The 21,894-nt window shown below is 42.6% G+C and overlaps 1 long non-coding RNA gene across 1 annotated transcript in view; it reads right to left on the minus strand.

Moving 5' to 3' along the window:
- LOC142421688 (uncharacterized) overlaps nt 1-16,136 on the minus strand; it is a 29,109-nt gene extending 12,973 nt beyond the window's left edge. Inside the window, exon 1 of the long non-coding RNA XR_012778951.1 lies at nt 15,906-16,136. This is a non-coding gene — a long non-coding RNA (uncharacterized LOC142421688). The remainder of the gene's footprint in view (nt 1-15,905) is intronic.
- Between the last annotated feature and the right edge of the window lie 5,758 nt (nt 16,137-21,894).

A 21,894-nucleotide genomic window follows, 5' to 3' on the forward strand; every position in this document is an offset into this window, starting at 1 on the left:
AGAAAACTTTATTACACTAGAAATGAAAGTCACAGAAACCTTATCTGAGAAGACAAAGATCAAATAGAAGTTAAAATGACCATTTTACCTTGCACAGTGATATTAAAGTGTACAGTAGTATAAAATGTCCCAATGAAAGCTGAAATTTCAGATGGCCTAGGCATTCCTAATGCACAATAGTTTAAAGAAAATGAGTAGAAATTCCAGAATAACACTGGACTTTCAAAGTACTTCAGCATGTTCCATATGGGGTTTTTTTTTTAATCTACCAAAATGAAAGCTCACCTTTCTGAAAAATCTAGTCAGAAATGTGCACTGAGCACCAGAATACATTTCTATGATATTGCCTTTGTTGAAAACAAAAACCCACCTTGATTCTTCAGGTTAAAGTTTTTTTCAAGTATAAAATAGAGAAAAAGAGATGGATCTGAAAAGATCTGTTTTTTTCTGAGGTACAAAATAGAGGAAAAGATCACAATGAAAGCTAGCTGCCCTTTCACTGGAGCCATGCCACAGGGCTTTCCTATAAACAATAACTCAGAAAGTTTGGTAAATTACAGAATAACTTTGATATTAGATCAACTAAATGAAAAGCTTGCACTAGAGTGGTTTAACTGTCTTCAAATTTCAGCGTTCATCCAAACTGAATCTGTGAGATAGGTTTTGTTTAAACCCAAAATCCTAAACACATATTTGACAGGAGTAAAACAAAAAGATTTAGCAGCAATCAGACGACATAGTAATCAAGAACAGATGTCCACAGAAATTCAAGCAAGAGGAATACTCTTGTAAATTATCATTGGGTAAAATTATTGAACTATTTAAGCAGTTCCCAGTATTGCTAATAGCCCATTGCAATCTTCATGTTCCATGTTAGCCTTATAAAGGTGTACTTGGTACATTCATTCGCTCTACTGCTACTTTGCCTCAATATACTACGACCACAAATACTTCTTTTATTTTTTTTGAGCTACTCAACCTAGAATGTGGTAAATTGAGATATGCAGGAGGACAAAAGACAATATTTATTGGGGAAGAGTAACAGCTCCGCTTCTCTTACAAATGAAACTGAATATCAAGCTGAGAAGTGACACTGAGCATGTTTACCCATTTTGGAATTGCTGTGCAGCTTCTGTGATCTCCAAAAAATGGTCAGCCTCAGCAGTGGTCCTGTCACATCATCACATGCAAGCACAACATCACAATTATAAAACCCAGGGCATTTTAGCTTGTGATTTGGGAAGTGTCTGGATGAAGCTCAATGTTTGTAACCATATCCTAGCACAATCTCTAATTAAGGGTGCTGGAGGGACCTTCCCTGACTCTGTAAACACCAACTCTGTAATTGCATGCATGTCGTCACTTTAAAAGGCTTTCAGGCAGTGGGATTTTGTGGAGACTTAATCCCCTAAACCCTTTTTACCTCATGTGTAGAAACTTGATTGCACTTCAGAAACAAACCCTTCAAAAAGATGCACATTTTTGTGTCTACAGCAAACTTGAATAATTTGACTTTTCTTATAGCTCCTGGGCAGCATGGAGTGTAGTCCTTTGGGACGATATACAATCACAGGGATGAAAGGCTCCCTCATTTCCTGTTTTAAGATTCCCTTAAGGGAACATACATCTTACAACTGAAAGAAAATCAAGTAATGTCAGCACCTTGACTTCTGCACTTTACTAGAGGAGTATATGCATAGCAGCTTGATCCAACATCAAAGATGAGTTACAAGAGCCATTACTCACCGTCACATTCCTGATGAGTATGAAGAACTGCATTGAAATCAAAGGAAGGTGCAGTCTGTGTTCCCTTGGTAATACAGTCTCCTCTGCTTTGCCTGCCAAAACTGTCACTTCTGTTTGCCAGCCAGGTGACTGGAGGCCTAATTATTTGCCTGTACGTGAAAAGTTTCTCTGTGCATGTGGCCACTGCACCCACCACCACGTGGCCTCAACCACAGAAACTTCTTCAGCTGATACAGTAAACACATATTTTTAGGGACTTCTCTCAACTTCAGCTCTGGACACAGCGCAGAAGTGAATATAGGTAAATGTGTTTTATAAATGTCTTTAAGATGCCTGTGGGCTCATTTCCCTATCTTAGAAATTTTCCCCGAACAGCACTGTGTGTTGGCTGATCATGAAAACCTCATGGATGGCCTTGCCTCACCACTGCCTCTTTTTCCCATGCCCCCCAAATTTAGAATGAAAGAGACGAGGTATTTCTCTGGCAGCATTGGTGTCCCTGAGAATGCCTTAAGCTGTGTTGATCCTGCTGTTGCTAATTCATTTACATGATGTAAAATTGCTCTAACTCAACAGAGGCTTTTGCCATTTATCTTCATGCTGCTACAAAGCAAAGTAAAGCAAAATAAATTCTTCACAATAACAAGGGTTAAGCACTAGAACTAGTTGTGCAGAGAGGCTGTGGATCTGCATCCTTAGAGATCTTACAGGATAAGGCCCTGTGCAACCCAAGGTGACTGCAGTTAGCCATGCTCTGAGCAGTGGCCTGCACAAAGGGCCACCCTGATGTCCCCTCCAAGCTAGACTGTGCTATGATTCTGATTTTTAAAGCAGCATTTGCCAACTGAAGTGAGTAAATCTGGTTCCCGCTGTGCAAGGGGAGTGAGGTATTTATTTTTAACGTAAGGTACTCTTCACATGATACTCACTGTGACCTCAGTACTTCCCTGCTGCTTCAGTACTATCCCAAATGACAGTCATCAGAGTGAGGCAATGTTTTACTGGGTCCAACATATCTCTGAAACTCAAAGGAACCCAACCGTATAGTGACAACTACAGCAAGTAAAGTTGCCATCAAAACTCACTTTTGTAGAATTTTGTGAAGGTCATTTAATCCTAAGGCAGTTCAAGAAAACAGCTGGCAAACACAGCCTGCAAAGAATGAACTCTTACTGTCTGAAGGAGTGTGAAGTTCTCAGTGGAAAGTGAAACTTTCAAACTTTGGAATGCCATTCCATTTATGAAGAGGTGAAAATGGCACAGCACATTTCTCTATAACAACTTAGATCCATTTTTGTGCATAGTGAGAACAAAATTTTTGTGACACTAAGTGTGATTGAGAATAGGATGTATTTTTTTCCACAAGCAGCAGCTATCAGCAAAGCTATGTTTAACAGAAGCCAGAACCCATAGGAAACAGTGTGAAAACAACCTTTCCCTGAAGAGTTGAACATTATTATTGTTTATTCCTTCAGTTCTGGTAGCTATCAAAATATTTTTACTTACAGAAAGACAGTTCTTGGCCTGCAAAGTTTACAGCCTGAGAAAAATCATGCACAAAGTACAGGAGAGATGACTAAAGACTACAGCCACTTTCTTGCATTTGAACAGCAAACTTTCACTATTAAACTACCAGTAAGTGAATTAAGTAATTGACAGCACCTATTTAGAGTCACAGTAGCAACATCTGTATTCTTCTGGACAATGGCCCTGGAATAATGGTTTACTGCATAAACTCACTTAGTCTAAACTTGCATTATGCTCTTCCTTTTTGGATGCAAACCCACCCTTGGGTTATACTAGGTAGAATATATTCCTCTGCAGTTTGCTACCTGAGCTAAGTTTTCTAGAATAGCACCGTGCAACAGCATCACGTAGCTGACTCCGAGATCCCTCTTGGCTAAGCCTGATATTTCTACCAGACAATCTGGGAATATAAGGCAGCTGAATTTGTTCCTAGATTTTTAGTTCTAGTCCTCTCCAGGGCAACCTTTAATTTTTGTGGTTATGTAATGTACTGATACATTGACAAAACCTTTTTGATGTTGACCTAATAGCCGCAGGTAAAATATGGTCTGTGGCTGACTTCTGTTGCATATGAAATTCCACTAGCTTTCCCTAGAGTCCAAATGATTTAGATTAAAATCAGTTTCTCACCTGAGGCAGCAGTTTTCTTTTTCAACAAACTAACTAGATCTCTAGAAGCCAATTTCATAACCTGTTCATGAAAATATTTAGCCAAATGACTGAGTCCTTGGAATCTTAAAACATGCCATTTTAAAAAGCATTTGGACAGTGAGTATTGTACTACTCAAGAACTCCCGGCAATGAAGCGTGTTTTAGCTTTTGGTTTGCCTTGTTCCACATAATTGCTTACAGTGAGCTTCTTAGCTGCAACTATATTGACATATTCTTTTTGAGGTTTTTCAGTGTCCCATCAGTGACATAGGATTAGATACCCTCCCTAGTGCAGTTGATATAAAGAGCTAATGAAAGATTTTTGTACAGCCTCTTGGTAAAACACCACATGGCTCTGTGAAAATGAAAGGAGTAATACAATTGCTGCTCTGCTTTGCCCCAGTGAAAGGGGAGATCTGTCAAAGTATGGGGAAGCAGGAGGGAGAAGGAAGGAAGTTTATTAGCAACCCTTCCCCCATTAGCTCCTGTTTCCTCTTGCCAGCTGTGAAACTGGCCTGTGTACGCCTATCAAGTATGACAACAGATTGAATGATGCCAGGGCTGCAGCAGGGGAGCAGGAAATGGGAGAAAATAAGGTCTAAGGTTTGTTTCTATGGTTGTGGCATGCTGTCTGTGGGACCGCATTGCCTGTGGCTGTGTGCCTATGCAGCTGCCTGATACCTCTCTGTGGGGACAGTGTAGTGACACTGGGCATGCCTCAGCACCACCACAGGACCCATGTGGAAAGGAGGACCATTTCCCCATCCCAGGTCACGTGAGAGCTCTGTCCAACTCTACCTGAGGTTCTTTACTTCAGCCAAAAGCAGCTGTGTAGAATGCAGACCTAGTCTCATCAAAATGACTAGGGAAGTTCCCACTTGCTTAAATTATAACAGGCTCCATTTATAGTGAAGTTGTAACTGTACCTAGGCTTCTCTGCAATATGGAGGCGTGGCTTGTGGATATCACCAAACCCACCTGCCAAGCTTCTTCATAACAGATGATGTCTCTGATGTTGGAGCTTTTATTCTACAAGTGTCATTCTGTAATAAAAATCTCATTTTCTAACTCCACATGCTGAACTGCTCTCAAATCCATTTCTACTTACATTGGATTTACTATCCTTTTCATTTCACTCACTTTTATCTTTCTCGAGTATTCAAAAGTGAATGTGACTCTGAAGCTTTTTAAATGGTCATTAGACACCTTTTCCAATGGTGTATGTTTAGATATGAACACACAGTGATAAAACTTCTTTTGGAGAAGTGAAGTTCTGAATGACCCAAATGCATGTTCCAACAACGTTTGTTTTCAGCTGAGTGAAAATAGTGGTTACTTTCTCTAATGCAGTGATTTCCAGCTGTGAATTTGACACACAGAAAAAAGCTGAGGTATCCTTAGACGGATTAACGCTGCTTTCAAAAGAACTACCCAGGTAAAGAGGTTTCGTGAGGGTGTGGTATGTATACTGAAAGTGTTTGTATTGTAATTGGACTACCTGTTTGTGCAGTGCTGATAGGTCATTTCCCTTGGAAACCTAATACATTAAAAAAGATACGATACAAATAATAGTAGCAAAACAGGGTCTTCAGCAATTAGTAGCTGCAAAGGATGAAATATTGCTACACTGAAGACAGAGAAAACTTTGACAGTGACATCACTGAGATCAGAATTTCACTGAGAGAGTTTTTTGCATCCTAAGTCAACTGCAAGCATTACTTAAAATGACACAATAATGAAGTTTATACCTTAACTAGCCTGATTGCACTTTAAGTTTAACTGGACTATAGGTTGCCATGTAGTACTCCAGTGCACAGGTTACTCTTACATCAGAAGGCTCTAGCTGAGCTAGGTGGGAAGGTGGAAGCAGCCTACCAGAAGTAGGTTGAAATCAATTTATCCTGCTGAGAATATTATGCAGAGCTAGCTTGGGCACGTCTGCACACCACTGCAACGTGCAGAGTGGGCACAAGAAAGGAGCATCTCCTGGGGGCTGGTAGAGTCTTACTGTGGCTGTGATTCAACCTTACTATTTCTCCTGTGGCAAAACTATTTTAAGATGTTTCTGTCCTTCCCCTTTCACCTTCATCCAACTTCCTCTGTGAAAGGATATGGATTAAATTAAGCCCTCCAAAGAACATTTTTTCTTCTGAATTTCACTTTTTGAAATCAGTAATTTCATTGATTGAATTGGTTCCATGATTAGCCTTGTCATTCTGATGAATGGAGTCAATAGCAGCTTGATAGTGGGAACAAGTAATTCGGGAAAGGGAGGGGTGGGAAAGTCTTAACCAACCTGTATGTCTGGAGGAAATGTCCTTGGAGTGATCTCTCAGATGCGTGCATTGTTCATACGGAACAGTTTGAAGAACAGGGTCATTAAAGCAGCCTCTGGATCTGTTTGTGAATAATGTCTCAATGTAGAACACAGAAAATTTGTTCTTCTCACTGGAAACGTGTGAGTTTTGATCTAGTTTTGAAGCAAATTATTTGGCTGGGGAAACTGTATGATTGAACTACGTTTGAAATATCTCCTTTGTTTTCTTTATTGCCTATTGTCATGCTAGGGAAATATAAGTGATGCGGTAAGATCATCTGCAGAAAGAATTAATATTAGAAGTGGGACTGTTTACAGTGAGAGTTAATACTGGAAGATGTTAAAATATTTTTAAAAAGCTATGGGAATAACACCACCACTTCAACTAGGAGGCATTTATTTTAATAACTTCATAATTGTGCCTTGATTTCACTGAAAGACTGGGGAAAAGGTGTGTAAATGAATGCTTTTGGTTTAGCTTTGTGTGTCATTCCTCTGACTAGTTCAGCCCCTGTGCTGTCCATTTTTCACACATCCCTTGTAAGTAGGGTTGCATTTTTTGCATGCTCCAGATAGAATTGGTTTTAGAAATCTTTATGGCTGTAATGTTTATCAATGATGTTATTAACTGAGCTACTGAAGATGTCTGCAGTATCCAGTTAAAAATACCAAGATACAGAAGAACTGTACGATACTGCTGTTGCAAGCAATCCAAAGAAGATGTTTCTTCTCATTAATATTTGCTATTACTAAGGCAAATAACAAGCAGTCAGAATCATGTGTTTTTTCACTATTTAAAATTCTCAGAAAGAAAATAGATTCTAAAAGGATATCCACTCCTTTCCCAAGTGTAACAAAGCACAGATTAGACTTATAGACCTGACTTGTGTTTTGAACACCTAGGATGGAATTTATCTTGTTTCATCAAGTTCCAGTTGCTTTCTGGTCCTCTCTTCCTCTGACAGCTCTTCCTTTACTGACAGTTCACATTCCATAATGCTTTGAGATAGAAAAACCAAACCAAACCAAACCAAAAAAACACTGACTAGAGGAAAATTGTACTTTGTGAGATCTGTGACTCCACTGATACACAAGAAAAATTCTCTCTTTATGCCTTTTAAAAATACATTTGTTTTAAATAAAAATTTACACTGAACAAAAGACATTGGTGCCACTATTAATAACACAGTGTTGTTCAGTGAGAATTAAGGCAGGCAGGCAGTCATTAATGGAAACACGCTGTGGTTGGCCTGCTGACAGCTCTCTCCAAAAAACTCCAGCCAGAAGCTGATTCTCAATCTATTGGTCTTTTGTAATCCTAGCCCATGTTAAAGATGTAGGGGCAGCACTGGAATGCTGATGTAACGCATGTTGTTAGTATAGCTTATTCCTGCTGATATCCAGACTGACAGCTGACATCAGAGACTAAACCTTAATGACAGATTTCTAGGGCAGCACAAAGCACTACACACCTAACTTCTTCCAAGTTAGACACTTCCATTTTTATAGGCATGATCTGTAGCTGATGTTTCAGCAGTGCTTAGGATTACCTGGCACTTGTTGTCAGAATACTTTATTTTAAAAGTTGTAGCTTTATTACATTTTGTCCACTTGATCTGAAATTTTCACTCCTAAAGATATGAGTCAGTTCAGCAGTATGAGGAGCATCTCACTCACAACAGTTCACTCTCTGAGAACAAAGACAGAAAAAAGGTATTGTCTTCCCCATGTTAGAAAATTCTGGAAATTTCGGAAATTTCTAGTGTTTTCTATTTAAAATCTGGCAAATTTGTAGCATTTATACCAAGAATGTGTCTTGTGCTGTTATGGTGAAAAAGACATTATTCCTGCATATGGCTCAGCCCAGAACTGCCTGAGACAGTCCCGCAGATTGTAACTGTGGGATACTAGGGATGGTAGAAAATACTGATCCAGGAACCAGAATCAGAAACAGGGACACTATATTGCTAGTGTTTCCTCTGACCTCATTGTTGGGTGCAGGCAGTGAGAAGGAGGTGGAAGGCCCCGGACTCGTATGAAGAAAATACAAGAGGCAGATGTGGGAGAAGGATGCAGACTGCACAGGGAGACGCAAGTGCCTGTTGTCATGAAGCTGTGAGAGAGATCCATGGAACATCTAGGGAGAGACTCAGACTGGACAGGGAGCACAGAGAAGGAAAGTGGGCCTGAATCTGAAGCATATGTGAAACATGGGTCTAATAAACCAATTAAATGAAAGGTTTATGGGGGAGGCAGACAAGTCAAACAAAACTGAGACTGCCCAAGCCAAGTGATATGGACTGGCTCCACACTGCTGAAGAGGAGACAGGAACAGACTGCATGTGAAAAATGTTATGAGGACAAGCGTCCTGAAGACTGAACTGCAATACATGCTGTTCTTCTAATATAGTTCATTGTGCATTTGTGGGGGTATGTCTTAACTAGTACATTAACATATAGAGTTCAAATCTGTGTTCAAATTTCAAAGCACAGAGAACATGGAAAGAAAGAGTGCGTGGAATTTTCAGCATTGCTGGAATATAAATACTGAATTCGGGTAAGAAATGCTTCATCTCCCAGAGACTAGGACTTGCATTCATTTATTAAATGTAATTAAATAAACCCTAGATGCTGGAAGGAAGAAAAAAATAAAAACATAACTCAGCCCTTTGCCATCAGCATAAAATGACAGTTATGTTTCCATAGCAATAGAAACCGGTGAATGACCTACTCACACTGCATGCCAATTAACACATCCAACTCTTTGACATGACTTTAGGTTGCTATAGCAACCATTTTTATACTAGTGTATCAGGTTATCAAAATTAATTACAAATGGTATCCAAGGCTTTGTAGTTCTTGTGATTTCATTAATCTCATCATATTTTTATATAGTTGCTGATTGAGAGCTTGCAAGTGTAGACAAGGCAAACCTGTGAACCAGATCCTGACCTCAGCATCACAGACATTAATCCTGAGTAACACACCCCACGCTGCAGGACCTGCACTCTGGAATGATGTGGTGCTGCTGGCAGGACAGTCACGGTCCTTTGTGCTCCCTCTGCAGCATTGTCAACTGGAAGAGCTGGTGCTATGCATCTCAATTATGTGTAAATAGGTTATAATGTACAGGGAAACCTGAGGGATCTTATGTTCAGTTATGATTTTATCTCAGAATGTAGATCTTTAGGAAGTACAGTGATCTAAAGGAACAACTCTGTAAATAAGATCCTTTGTTACACGAACAGAGAGTCATCATACAGCATGCATTTGACTGAAGACAAGTATCTTAATCTGGTTTTCCGAGGGAGAGGAGACTGAAGGATCAAATTGTTTTCCTTTCCTTTTTTTTTGGCAAATATGATCTTTCTTGTTAACCATGTATAAATAGGACTCTTGTATATATAAATAGACTCCTATATATATAGGTATATATATAAATAGAGTCCAATAAATAGGAATCTTGTATAAATAGGACTATTTCATAGCAGTGTCAACCCTCCAGTAAGCCCTTCTAATCTCAGTGCAGCAGGACTGTTGCTTTTTATTGTGTTCTGTGCAACTGCAACTGACAGAAGCAGGCTGAGGTTCCACTTTTGAGCTTGGCAGATTACTTCACAACCTAAATCACCTCTGCAAAACTCCACCAGCTTCCCCTCAATGAGACTTTCCTAGACCAATTTAAAAGACAAAGATGCTGTTTGTTCACTATAACTGGCACTCGTTTTCTCCCAAATCTGAGGGATTCAGTAGGTCAACCAGGTTTACAATGATTCCTTTGTTCATTTTTTTTCAGCTTCATGGAAGTTTCTTAAGCTTTTTAACAGAAACACAGAATCACAGAACAGTGGAGGCTGGAAGGGACCTCAGGAGGTCATCTCATCCAACCCCCCTGCTCAAGCAGGGTCACCTAGAGCATGTTGCCCTGGACCATGTCCAGATGGCTTTTGAGTATCTCCAAGGATGGAGATTCCACAATGTCTCTGGGCAACCTGTTCCAGTGCTTAGTCACGCTTTCAGTAAAAAAGTGTTTCTATGTCCTCTGAGGAACAATCCTTCAGGTTTCCCAGCAAAAGTATAAGTTTGTATATATATATGTAACAGCATACACTTCCAAAGATGGAGCTCATTTACATAGCAACTTTTTAGCCATAAAGCAAATGCTGATTCCCATTAGCCAAATGCCCAATATATCTTTAACTCCCTAAAGCCAATTTGCAAATCCTTTGTAAATGGTCTGCAAAAGAACTCCCTAACTGTGTCAGAACTGTGACAGAACTGGCCAGTCATTAGGACACCACCCACAATGTCTTGACCAGCTACGTCCTCACGAGTATGACTGCGCGAGTGCTTAAGATGCAGTAGTCAATCAGAGCCCAGAGAGCGCTGCAGCTGGATGTTCCAGATCCTCCAGCCCTTCTTATCATTCTGCCTGGTAGTAAGAAGTCACTGGAGGCGTCCCATCTCTATGGATTTTTTTGGACTTTTTGCTTTCAAGGTCACAAAAGGCACCTGAGCAGACATACAGCCCAAAAGTGCATGTATTAAACAAAGGGAGGTACATACAGCCCAAAAGTGCATGTATTAAACAAAGGGAGGTTGAAGTGGTTCTTCCCAGATCAAAGCTCTGAACTCCTTGTTCTAGCATGGTCACAGATGGTAAAAGCTTACATGGATTCAAAAAGTGAGTGGACAAATTCACTGAAGATTAAACACTGAGAACTTTTAAATGAAAAGTTATTCCCATACTGCTAAATAATACGATCGCTAGCCCTCCCTTGTTCTTGTGGGGGACTTCAACCTGCCGGATGTCTGCTGGAAATACAATACAGCAGAAAGGAAACAGTCTAGGAGGTTCCTGGAGCGTGTGGCAGATCACTTCCTGACACAGCTGGTGAGGGAGCCAACGAGGGAAGGTGCCCCGCTGGACCTCTTGTTCACAAACAGAGAAGGACTTGTGAGCCATGTGATGGTTGGAGGCCGTCTTGGGCAGAGCGATCATGAAATGATAGAGTTTTTGATACGTGGAGAAGCGGCGAGGGGGGTCAGCAAAACTGCCACCTTAGACTTCCGGAGGGCGGACTTCGGCCTGTTTAGGAGACTGGTCGAGAGAGTCCCCTGGGAGGCAGCCCTAATGGGCACAGGAGTGCAGGAAGGCTGGACATTCTTTAAGGAGGAAGTCCTAAAGGCACAAGAGCGGGCTGTCCCCAGGTGCCGAAAGACGAGCCGGCGGGGAAGAAGACTGGCCTGGCTGACTAGAGAGCTCTGGCTCGAACTCAGGAAAAAGAGGAGAGTCTATGACCTCTGGAAGAAGGGGCGGGCAACTCAGGAGGACTACAAAGGTGTAGCGAGGCTGTGCAGGGAGAAAATTAGAAGGGCCAAAGCTGAGCTAGAGCTCAGTCTGGCTGCTGCTGTAAGAGACAACAAAAAACACTTCTTCAAATACATTAGCAGCAAAAGGAGAGCTAAGGAGAATCTCCAGCCCCTAGTAGACAGGGGAGGGAACACAGTGACCAAGGATGAGGAAAAGGCTGAGGTACCTAATGCCTTCTTTGCCTCAGTCTTTAATAGCAGGGCCGACTGTTCTCTGCGTACCCAGTCCCCGGAGTTGGAAGATAGGGACGGGGACCAGAATGGAGCCCCCATAATCCAGGGGGAAATGGTGAGTGACCTGCTGCACCACTTAGACACTCACAAGTCTATGGGGCCTGATGAGATCCACCTGAGAGTACTGAAGGAACTGGCAGAAGTGCTCACCAAGCCCCTTTCCATCATTTACCAGCAGTCCTGGCTAACTGGGGAGGTCCCAGCTGACTGGAGATTAACAAATGTGACGCCCATCTTCAAGAAGGGCCGGAAGGAGGACCCGGGGAACTACAGGCCTGTCAGCCTGACCTCGGTGCCAGGGAAGCTGATGGAGCAGATCATCCTGAGTGCCATCACACGGCATGTAGAGAATAACCAAGGGATCAAGCCCAGCCAGCATGGGTTCAGGAAAGGCAGGTCCTGCTTGACCAACCTGATCTCCTTCTATGACAAGGTGACCCGCCTAGTGGATGAGGGAAAGGCTGTGGATGTTGTCTATCTAGACTTCCGTAAAGCCTTTGACACAGTCTCCCACAGCATCCTCCTGGAGAAACTGGCTGCTCATGGCTTGGACGGGCGTACTCTTCGCTGGGTAAAGAACTGGCTGGATGGCCGGGCCCAAAGAGTGGTGGTGAATGGAATTTACTCCAGTTGGCGGCCGGTCACAAGCGGTGTTCCCCAGGGCACTGTGTTGGGGCCAGTTCTGTTTAACATCTTTATCAATGATCTGGACAAAGGGATCGAGTGCACCCTCAGTAAGTTTGCAGATGACACCAAGTTGTGCAGGAGTGTTGATCTGCTTGAGGGTAGGCAGACTCTGCAGAGGGACCTGGATAGGCTGGATGGATGGGCCGAGGTCAATTGTACGAGGTTTAACAAGGCCAAGTGCAAGGTCCTGCACTTGGGCCACAGCAACCCCATGCAACACTACAGGCTTGGGGAAGAGTGGCTGGAAAGCTGCCTGGCAGAGAAGGACCTGGTGGTGTTGGTTGACAGCCACCTGAATATGAGCCACCAGTGTGCCCAGGCGGCCAAGAAAGCCAATGGCATCCTGGCTTGTATCAAAAATAGCGTGGCCAGCAGGACTAGGGAAGTGATTCATGCCCCTGTACTCGGCACTGGTGAGGCCGCACCTCGAATACTGTGTTCAGTTTTGGGCCCCGCACTACAAGAGGGACATTGAGGTGCTGGAGCGTGTCCAGAGAAGGGCAACGAAGCTGGTGAAGGGTCAGGAGCACAAGTCTGATGAGGAGCGGCTGAGGGAGCTGGGACTGTTTAGCCTAGAGAAAAGGAGGCTGAGGGGAGACCTTATTGCTCTCTACAACTACCTGAAAGGAGGTTGTAGAGAGGTGGGGGTCGGTCTCTTCTCCCAGGTAACAAGTGATAGGACAAGAGGAAATGGCCTCAAGTTGAGCCAGGGGAAGTTTAGACTGGATATTAGGAAATTTTACTTCACTGAAAGGGTTATCAAGCATTGGACCAGGCTGCCCAGGGAAGTGGTTGAGTCGCCATCCCTGGAGGTATTTAAAGGACGTTTGGATGAGGTGCTTAGGGACATGGTGTAGTGGTGGTCTTGGTAGTGTTAGGTTTGTGGTTGTACTCGATGATCTTAAAGGTCTTTTCCAACCTATACGATTCTGTGATTCTGTGAAATAAAACAGGACCAGACTACTGAGGCCAGTCAACTCCAGCCAGCTTTGTCCAAGCTGCATAGTACTTGGTCCCAGGTTTCTTTGGTGCTTTCTGTGGTCCCAAAACATTGTAATAAGTTTTGTGCTGGGGGTCGGGGGGTGGGCGTAGCTGTAAGTGACTAATGTACAAATAGAGCTGCAGTGCTCCTAGTGGTGTTTTTACTGGGTGAAACTGAGGGGGTTTAATGCATACCCTGCAGTGCAGTATGAGGGCAGCTATGTATGCTGGGCTAATGGTAAAGGAAAAGATACAGAAAACTGGAGTCAGACCTGATGCAGTCTTGTTCATTATGCCAGTGGGAACAGTCTTTGGCACAAAATAGTCCCTGAACAGTGCCTGAGCACTATCTCAAAGACAGAGTTAGCCTGAGCCAAAATCATGCCTCAGGGCATGCTCACAGTTAAGCATCATGGACACTTAAAAGTCCAGTGTTCAAGCTTGCTCCCCAGCCCAACACAAAATGGCATTCCTAGTGCTGTAAAAGGTTGCCATTTGAGAGAATAATCTTGGGAAGCATGAATGTCTTCTGGTCCCATTCCTATAATCTTTCCAAACGATTTACTATTGGCAGGATACTTAGCTAGATGGACTGTGGTCTGGCTGAATACAGCCATTCTTACATTTGTTAAGTTGCCCCACATGTAGGAACCCTGCTAGAAAGCCTTGTTCTGACACTGAATGAAAGAACTGACTCTAACTGCGCAGCAGCAATTTCCTCTTTTCTAGGACCACACTCGTTGTACTGTTCTGAACAAATCTGGCAGCTGGCTGAGGTCTTTTGTTCCTGCCCACATCTTTTCTTTGGTTGAATTTCTAGGGCATCCCCACATGGCAGGAAAATAAAAAGCCTTTGGAGAGCACAGCATCAGCATTAACTAAGTATAATTCATAACTATTCATGGTCACAGCCTACTTTGCATCTAAAAAGTGAGCGTTCTACAGAGGGCATATTGTATTTCTATACTTTCCTGAGATGTATGAAAAAATGTCATTTTCTTCCAGCCATGACCTTAAAACACATGCTTTTTAACTAATGTTGTTTTAATGTTTGACCCTTGTGCTCTGTCTTCCCTGGAGGCCTGAATCATTATAAAGTTGAATGCTGCAGCTAAGTGTTTTGAGCAGGCTTTGTGCTGTGCTGGTTCAGTCTGCTTATAGTAGCCAGCCTGTTTTCTGTAAACAGTGCTGAAGGTAATTATGTCCTGTTACCAAATAGACTTTCCTCTTTTTTCCTGAGCAGCCCTCTTGGGAAACAGCCACAGAAGAGGACGGATGGTAGAGGGAGGTGGATTCAGATTACTGTATCTTTCAGTAATCTGATTACTTCAGATTTTTTCAGAGTCAGATACAGTAATCTGAAGATTACTTCAGATTACTGTATCTGACTCTACCGATATCTCTCCATAGCTGCGGTTCTCTAGATACTTTCAATGACATTCTTCCTTGGGTTATCTTGTTGACATGCCAGATGCCTGGAAAATGCAGTTATTTCACCATGACAACAACGATACAAACATTCAGTTAACATTTATAAAGCTCAGGTATGTCTATATAGGAAAGTGCCATAGAGAGATGTAGTGTGGTGCAGATTTCTGCCTAGGATGCAAGATATTATACAGTATGGGCTAATTTACATTGTCATCCAGAGCTCCATGGCCTACAGATACGTCGTAAATGGCTAGTGCACTGGTAAGAAAGGTGCCTTCTCAGAAGGCCATTAAGAAAAGGTCAGGAAGGGACAGGACTATACAGGAGGGATATTAATAGCAACAACCAAAAAGCAGCACAAACCAAAAAACAACCTTGAGTGTACACCCTGTGGTTTTTTTCAGTGGATATACGTGGCTTTACTAGAGTACTTGGAATCATTACCACCACATTATATATTATGTCATTGAGGCACGAAGGTCAGGCTACAGGTAAGCATTAGTTTTGGGAATAGTTCTCAGTCCCTAAACCTGTTGAGAAGCCACAAGGGAACATGGCCTTTGAGGTTAGGGGAACCTCTGGCTTGTTTTTTTCCTGGCTCCTTGCTGTGTGTCAGAAGTATCAGGAGCAGATGCGCAGTGTATGCACACACAAGCACGTATTCCTAAGACATAGCTTTTTATTTTTTTTTTTTTAAGAAAGCTCTATTCTAATTTAATAAATCCACATTCTAGATACAACTGCATTTAAGGAGATTATTTCAGTCCCTCTCCCCTGCCTGTTGGAGAAATAGATGGGGTAAACACAAGCCAGACCTGAAACCTTTGCCATGTCTGGTTTTGGTTCAGTATGAAGTTACATTGCCAGGATCTTCCAGAAGTTGAGATTGTGATTCTTTGATTATTTCAGAGATGTGTATTAATGTACCGAGCCCTCTTTAGTTTCTCACAACAAATACCTTAGGACAAGCAGCTCCAATTACCAGTTTCCTTCCTCTTCCTCCTCCTCTGAACAAATGGCTCAGGCTGGCACTGCACACTGGATAGGAGCACAATGGAGTTGTGCTGGCAGAAAAATTGGAAGCTGTGTAGCAGCAATGCTTGCTTTCTGCACTGAACCCATGAAAGAAGAGGCAGTCTTTTTTAGAGCAGCTGGTGTCACACAGGAACATGCTGGAAACAGCTGTGAAATCTTCAGAACACTAGCTGCAACCATAGACATAAAAAAAGGTGAGTGTGTGCAAAATGTGACTCCTCACAATTGTCCTAAAAATACATCAGTACGTTGCATTCACCTTACTGAGTAAAGCAGCATTGGGGGATAACGACGAGGTCAAAAGAGCCACTCATCTACACCATTTGGCTATTACAGCACCTGTGGGACCTGCTCCAGGGGGACGTTGCTTAGATTCACAGGCAAAACTTTTAGTGTAACTGATTATAACCCATTATATGACCCAACTTGCAGCATGGGCTTACCTGCAGAAGAGCTGGTGCCCAGTACTTGATGTAACTTCCAGTTCTCCCACCTGACCCTGCTGGAATGATGTGAGATGGAAAGGATGGCATGGGATTCTTATGAGTGTCTTCACACAAAGGGCTGGCATGTCACCTGTTGAAAAGGCAAATGCAATCTGATTACAAGAAACTGGTGCTAAGATAATAGTTTACAAAGGTAATCAAAGACATATTTTTACTGTTTGTTTTTCTCCTACCTGATTCACACTTTTTACTTGAAATGTTTTACAAGTATTTGTCACGCTTTGTCCCAGCACTGAAAAATAAAGTGCCTGCCTGGTCTCATTATGAAAATTCATGTCCCAGCACTGGATTTCAGTGTGCAAAACCAAAATGAAACAAAAGACTTCCTCACTGCGTCATTAAAATACAGATGTCAGTCTATAGGAGAACACGCCCCTTGGTACTGTAGAACAAGAGATAGCTAGAGCTTAAGTCGTAACTCAAGTTGCAGACATTTGCTGTTAGAACAGAGCAGGAGAAATATGGTAATGATTAACCCAGATGATTTTTTTAAAACATACACACAGTTCTATTGAGATTACAGAGGTTTTCTTCAACAGAGAAGTTACCAGGGGTGATCTGCTTTTCATGACAGGAAATAAATACTGTAGCAGCCTTTAAATACTTCCCCTTGATCTATCCAGCCTTGCTATAGTGGATAGGTGGAAGATTTGACAAGAAATATTGAAAAATATCATCCTGATTGCTTGCTTCAATTTTCATAAACCCTGCTGTGATAGTTCATACATCCTCCCTCACACAAAAATATGGAAAAGAGAAGACAGACATAAGTCAGAACACCCTGAGGAAAGTATTAGCATTTTATGTTATGGTTGGTAAATTTAAGGTGTGGGATGTAGTATTTTCACAGAATCACAGAATCACACAGATTGGAAAAGACCTTTAAGATCATCGAGTCCAACCGTAAACCTAACACTGCCAAGACCACCACTACACCATGTCCCTAAGCACCTCATCCAAACATCTTTTAAATACCTCCAGGGATGGCGACTCAACCACTTCCCTGGGCAGCCTGGTGCAAGGCTTGATAACCCTTTCAGTGACATAAAATTTCCTAATATCCAGTCTCAACCTCCCCTGGTGCAACTTGAGGCCATTTCCTCTTGTCCTATCACTCGTTACTTGGGAGAAGAGACCGACCCCCACCTCGCTACAACCTCCTTTCAGGTAGTTGTAGAGAGCAATAAGGTCTCCCCTCAGCCTCCTTTGCTCCAGGCTAAACAACCCCAGTTCCCTCAGCTGCTCCTCATCAGACTTGTGCTCCAGACCCTTCACCAGCTTCGTTGCCCTTCTCTGGACACGCTCCAGCACCTCGATGCCTTTCTTGTAGAGAGGGGCCCAAAACTGAACACAGTATTCGAGGTGTGGCCTCACCAGTACAGCGGGAAGATCACTTCCCTTGTCCTGCTAGCCACAATATTTTTGATACAAGCCAGGATGCCATTGGCTTTCTTGGCCACCTTGGCACACTGGTGGCTCATATTCAGGTGGCTGTCAACCAACACCACCAGGTCCTTTTCTGCTGGGCAGCTTTCCAGCCACTCTTCCCCAAGCCTGTAGCGTTTCATGGGGTTGCTGTGGCCCAAGTGCAGGACCTTGCACTTGGCCTTTTTGAAGCCCATACAATTGGCCCCAGCCCATCCATCCAGCCTGTCCAGGTCCCTCTGCAGAGCCTGCCTACCCTCCAGCAGATCAACACTCCTGCACAACTTGGTGTCCTCTGCAAACTTACTGAGGGTGCACTCGATCCCTTTGTCCAGATCATTGATAAAGATGTTAAACAGAACTGGCCCCAACACAGAGCCCTGGGGGACACTACTTGTGACCGGCCACTAACTGGAGTAAACTCCATTCACCACCACTCTTTGGGCCCGGCCATCCAGCCAGTTCTTTACCCAGAGAAGAGTACACCCGTCCAAGACACGAGCAGCCAGTTTCTCCAGGAAAATGCTGTGGGAAACCGTGTCAAAGTCTTTACTGAAGTCTAGATAGACAACATCCACAGGCTTCTCCTCATCCATTAGGTGGGTCTCCTTGTCGTAGAAGGAGATCAGGTTGGTCAAGCAGGACCTGCCTTTCCTGAACCCATGCTGGCTGGGCTTGATCCCTTGGTTATTCTCTACATGCTGTGTGATGGCACTCAAGATGGTCTGCTCCATCAGCTTTCCCAGCACCGAGGTCAGGCTGACAGGCCTGTAGTTCCCTGGGTCCTCCTTCCGGCCCTTCTTGAAGATGGGTGTCACATTTGCTAATCTCCAGTCAGCTGGGACCTCCCCAGTTAGCCAGGACTGCTGGTAAATGATGGAAAGGGGCTTGGTGAGCACTTCTGCCAGTTCCTTCAGTACTCTCAGGTGGATCTCATCAGGCCCCATAGACTTGTGAGTGTCTAAGTGGTGCAGCAGGTCACTAAACATTTCCCCCTGGATTATGGGGGCTCCATTCTGGTCCCCGTCCCTATCTTCCGACTCAGGGGGCTGAGTACCCAGAGAACAATTGGCCCTGCTATTAAAGACTGAGGCAAAGAAGGCATTAAGTACCTCAGCCTTTTCCTCTTCCTTGGTCACTGTGTTCCCTCCCCCGTCTACTAGGGGCTGGAGATTCTCCTTAGCTCTCCTTTTGCTGCTAATGTATTTGAAGAAGTGTTTTTTGTTGTCTTTTACAGCAGCAGCCAGATTGAGCTCTAGCTTGGCTTTGGCCCTTCTAGTTTTCTCCCTGCACAACCTCGCTACACCTTTGTAGTCCTTTTGACTTGTCTGCCCCTTCTTCCAGAGGTTGTAGACTCCTCTTTTTCCTGAGTTCTAGCCAAAGCTCTCTGTTCAGCCAGGCCAGTCTTCTTCCCCGCCAGCTCGTCTTTCGGCACCTGGGGACAGCCCGCTCTTGTGCCTTTAGGACTTCCTCCTTAAGGAATGGTATTTCCCTTGATATTGTTTCTGATATCGTATTTTTGAGCTTTCAGAAGAAACACATTCTCTGTCATTTGGGAATTTATACTGGATTCAATCAAACAAATGCATTTTATAGTAATGAAAATAATGCTGGAAGAGAATTCAGCATATCTTTATATATTTATTATGCAAATGATGGTATCACGATGATTTAGCATTAAATAAACTTTGCTGTTAATACTGCTGCAAAGTAAGCACACTTATGTTAACTGGCAAATTAATTGTGAGTCTAGGAGATCCATTCAAGGCCACAAAATAAGTTTATGTCAAGTAACAACAAATCCAAGGAGTACTAATCTTCAGGTTCCAGGCCAGCATATAACAGCCTTTACTTTCAACTTTCATATTTGCAAGATATATCCTCCTTGTTCCAACATAAACATTACTGAAAGAACATTTTATTTCAATTAAGAGACCCATAAAAGCAAACATTACCAGTGTTGAGATATGTGGCATACTTCTCATGCTCTCCAGAAAAGAGAACTCCTGGTTCTAATAATAGTCTGGGAAAATGAATTACCAAGTTGGAAAGTAAATGTCTTAAGTATCCCCGACGGTCCTGGTAATGTTGTACATTCCCCTTTATACACAAACCTTGTTATCTTCAAAGTTTTCAGTGAATGGACCAAAGCAAATTTCCTAAGGTAAGTATATTTTCTTCAGTTTGGGAAGCTGTTTTCAGCCTGTAGTGAATGAAAGGTTCATTTATTGTGAATTCTCAGGTATTCCATGAGCATTACTTGAGGCTTTGAAGAAAAGAGATTTGGCAAGTGTGTTAAGGAGCTCTAGGCTACAGTAAAAATTGGATTTCCCCCCCCCTACTTTTCTGCCAATTGATGAACTTTTTGTTGATAGGAAAACACTTAGAGGATTTCTTTCTTCACTGTGCTGAGTACACAGAAAAACACTTAAGCTTGCAATAATAAACTAATAATTAGTCTCACTGACATTGGCTAAACTATTCAGGTACTTAATGTTAAGTGTGTTAAATCAGACTATTCAGTACCTTGCAGAAATCAGAACTACATGGCATTAGTTTAGTCTCAGAAATCAGTAAAGTTACACCAGATGTAAATAGCTGGAGCTGAAATGGAACTTTTTTTTCTCCACTCTGTTTCTGTTAGTGGATATTGGCACATGTTTTTCTATTGAAATCGGGCTGTTGTGCAGTAAAGAATACAAAATTCAAGGGAACAGTGAGACAATGAGAAAGCAGCATGACTTAAGAATGAGGACAGGGTTGGTGTTTGGACTGGGTTACAGACATTGTCTTACTGTCCTGCTGCAAGTACTCTGAGGATGCTGAAGGGCATGTAGGCAATTCTGCTCCCCCAAAGCCCATGCAAGGGCATCTGAGCCATTCAGAGTCTCAGAAACTCTGTGACCAGAAGAAAACATCATGACCTAGCTCTTCCCCACCCTGTTTTGCTCTTAGCTCCCATGCAAATGATACACAGACAAATAATATCTCCCAGAAGTTGAAAAAAATGCAGCCTATATTTAAGGACATTTTTCAGAGAAGGTATTTGACACTTAAAGACTTCAACTTACAATGAGTTCATTATCTCCCTCTATAAACTGCTCTACATGCCTAATTGCACCTCAAAGACCTGTCAGGAATTTTCCTTTTATTTCAAAGTTAAATTTGTCCAACTTGACTTTTTGCTACTGAATTTTCTCATGACTTTGTCAGCAACACTGAGACTGTCCTGATTGACAAACCTCTTCCATGTACAAGTACCTGTCAGACACAATGGCCAAGTCACCTGTTTGCCTTTGCTTTGATAAGGTGAACATATTGGCTTTCTTAAGTCTCATATTATACAGCTTGTTTGCAGCAACTGTTTCCCTGTAAACACATTTGTGAACCAATCCATCCTTAACAAAGACATTAAGCTTGACCCTGCTTTAATTGGGGTGCTGGTTTTGTCTTTGTGAGGATGATAGTAAAGAGCCCTAAAGGTATATATTTGAGCTATGAGGACTTCACAGATTGAACTTTTTGTGCCTAAATTTTTTTCTATTTAAAGTCATTCCATTTAAGAGAACATTGCTGATGCAATAGACAATTCATCCATTCTTTTCAGCACCAAAACCTATAAAATAACTTTCTATTTCTGCTCAGGTATGGTATTAAAATAAGAAAAGATATGTTAGGGAAAAGTTGAAAAAAAGTTAGAAAGTCGAGGGGGGTGGGAGGGGCCTGACCCAGGACCAGGGAATTTGATGGTCTCCGTGACACCCTGCCTAGGCCTCTGAAGGCAATGATGTTTATGCCTGGGTCCAGGTTTGAGAATTTGGTCCCTGTTTCACAAACGCGCTCATGGTATGATGCAACTTCTATTTCTTACCAAACATAGCATCACTGATATGAAACATTCTTATGTGAATAAACAAATTGCATGTTATGGGGATTACTATAGCAGGAACCCCTTAGTGCTAGCCAGGCTAGGAGCAAGGG

Source organism: Mycteria americana, chromosome Z (genome assembly GCF_035582795.1).
Source record: "Mycteria americana isolate JAX WOST 10 ecotype Jacksonville Zoo and Gardens chromosome Z, USCA_MyAme_1.0, whole genome shotgun sequence".
In the NCBI taxonomy this organism is placed as follows: Eukaryota; Metazoa; Chordata; class Aves; order Ciconiiformes; family Ciconiidae; genus Mycteria; species Mycteria americana.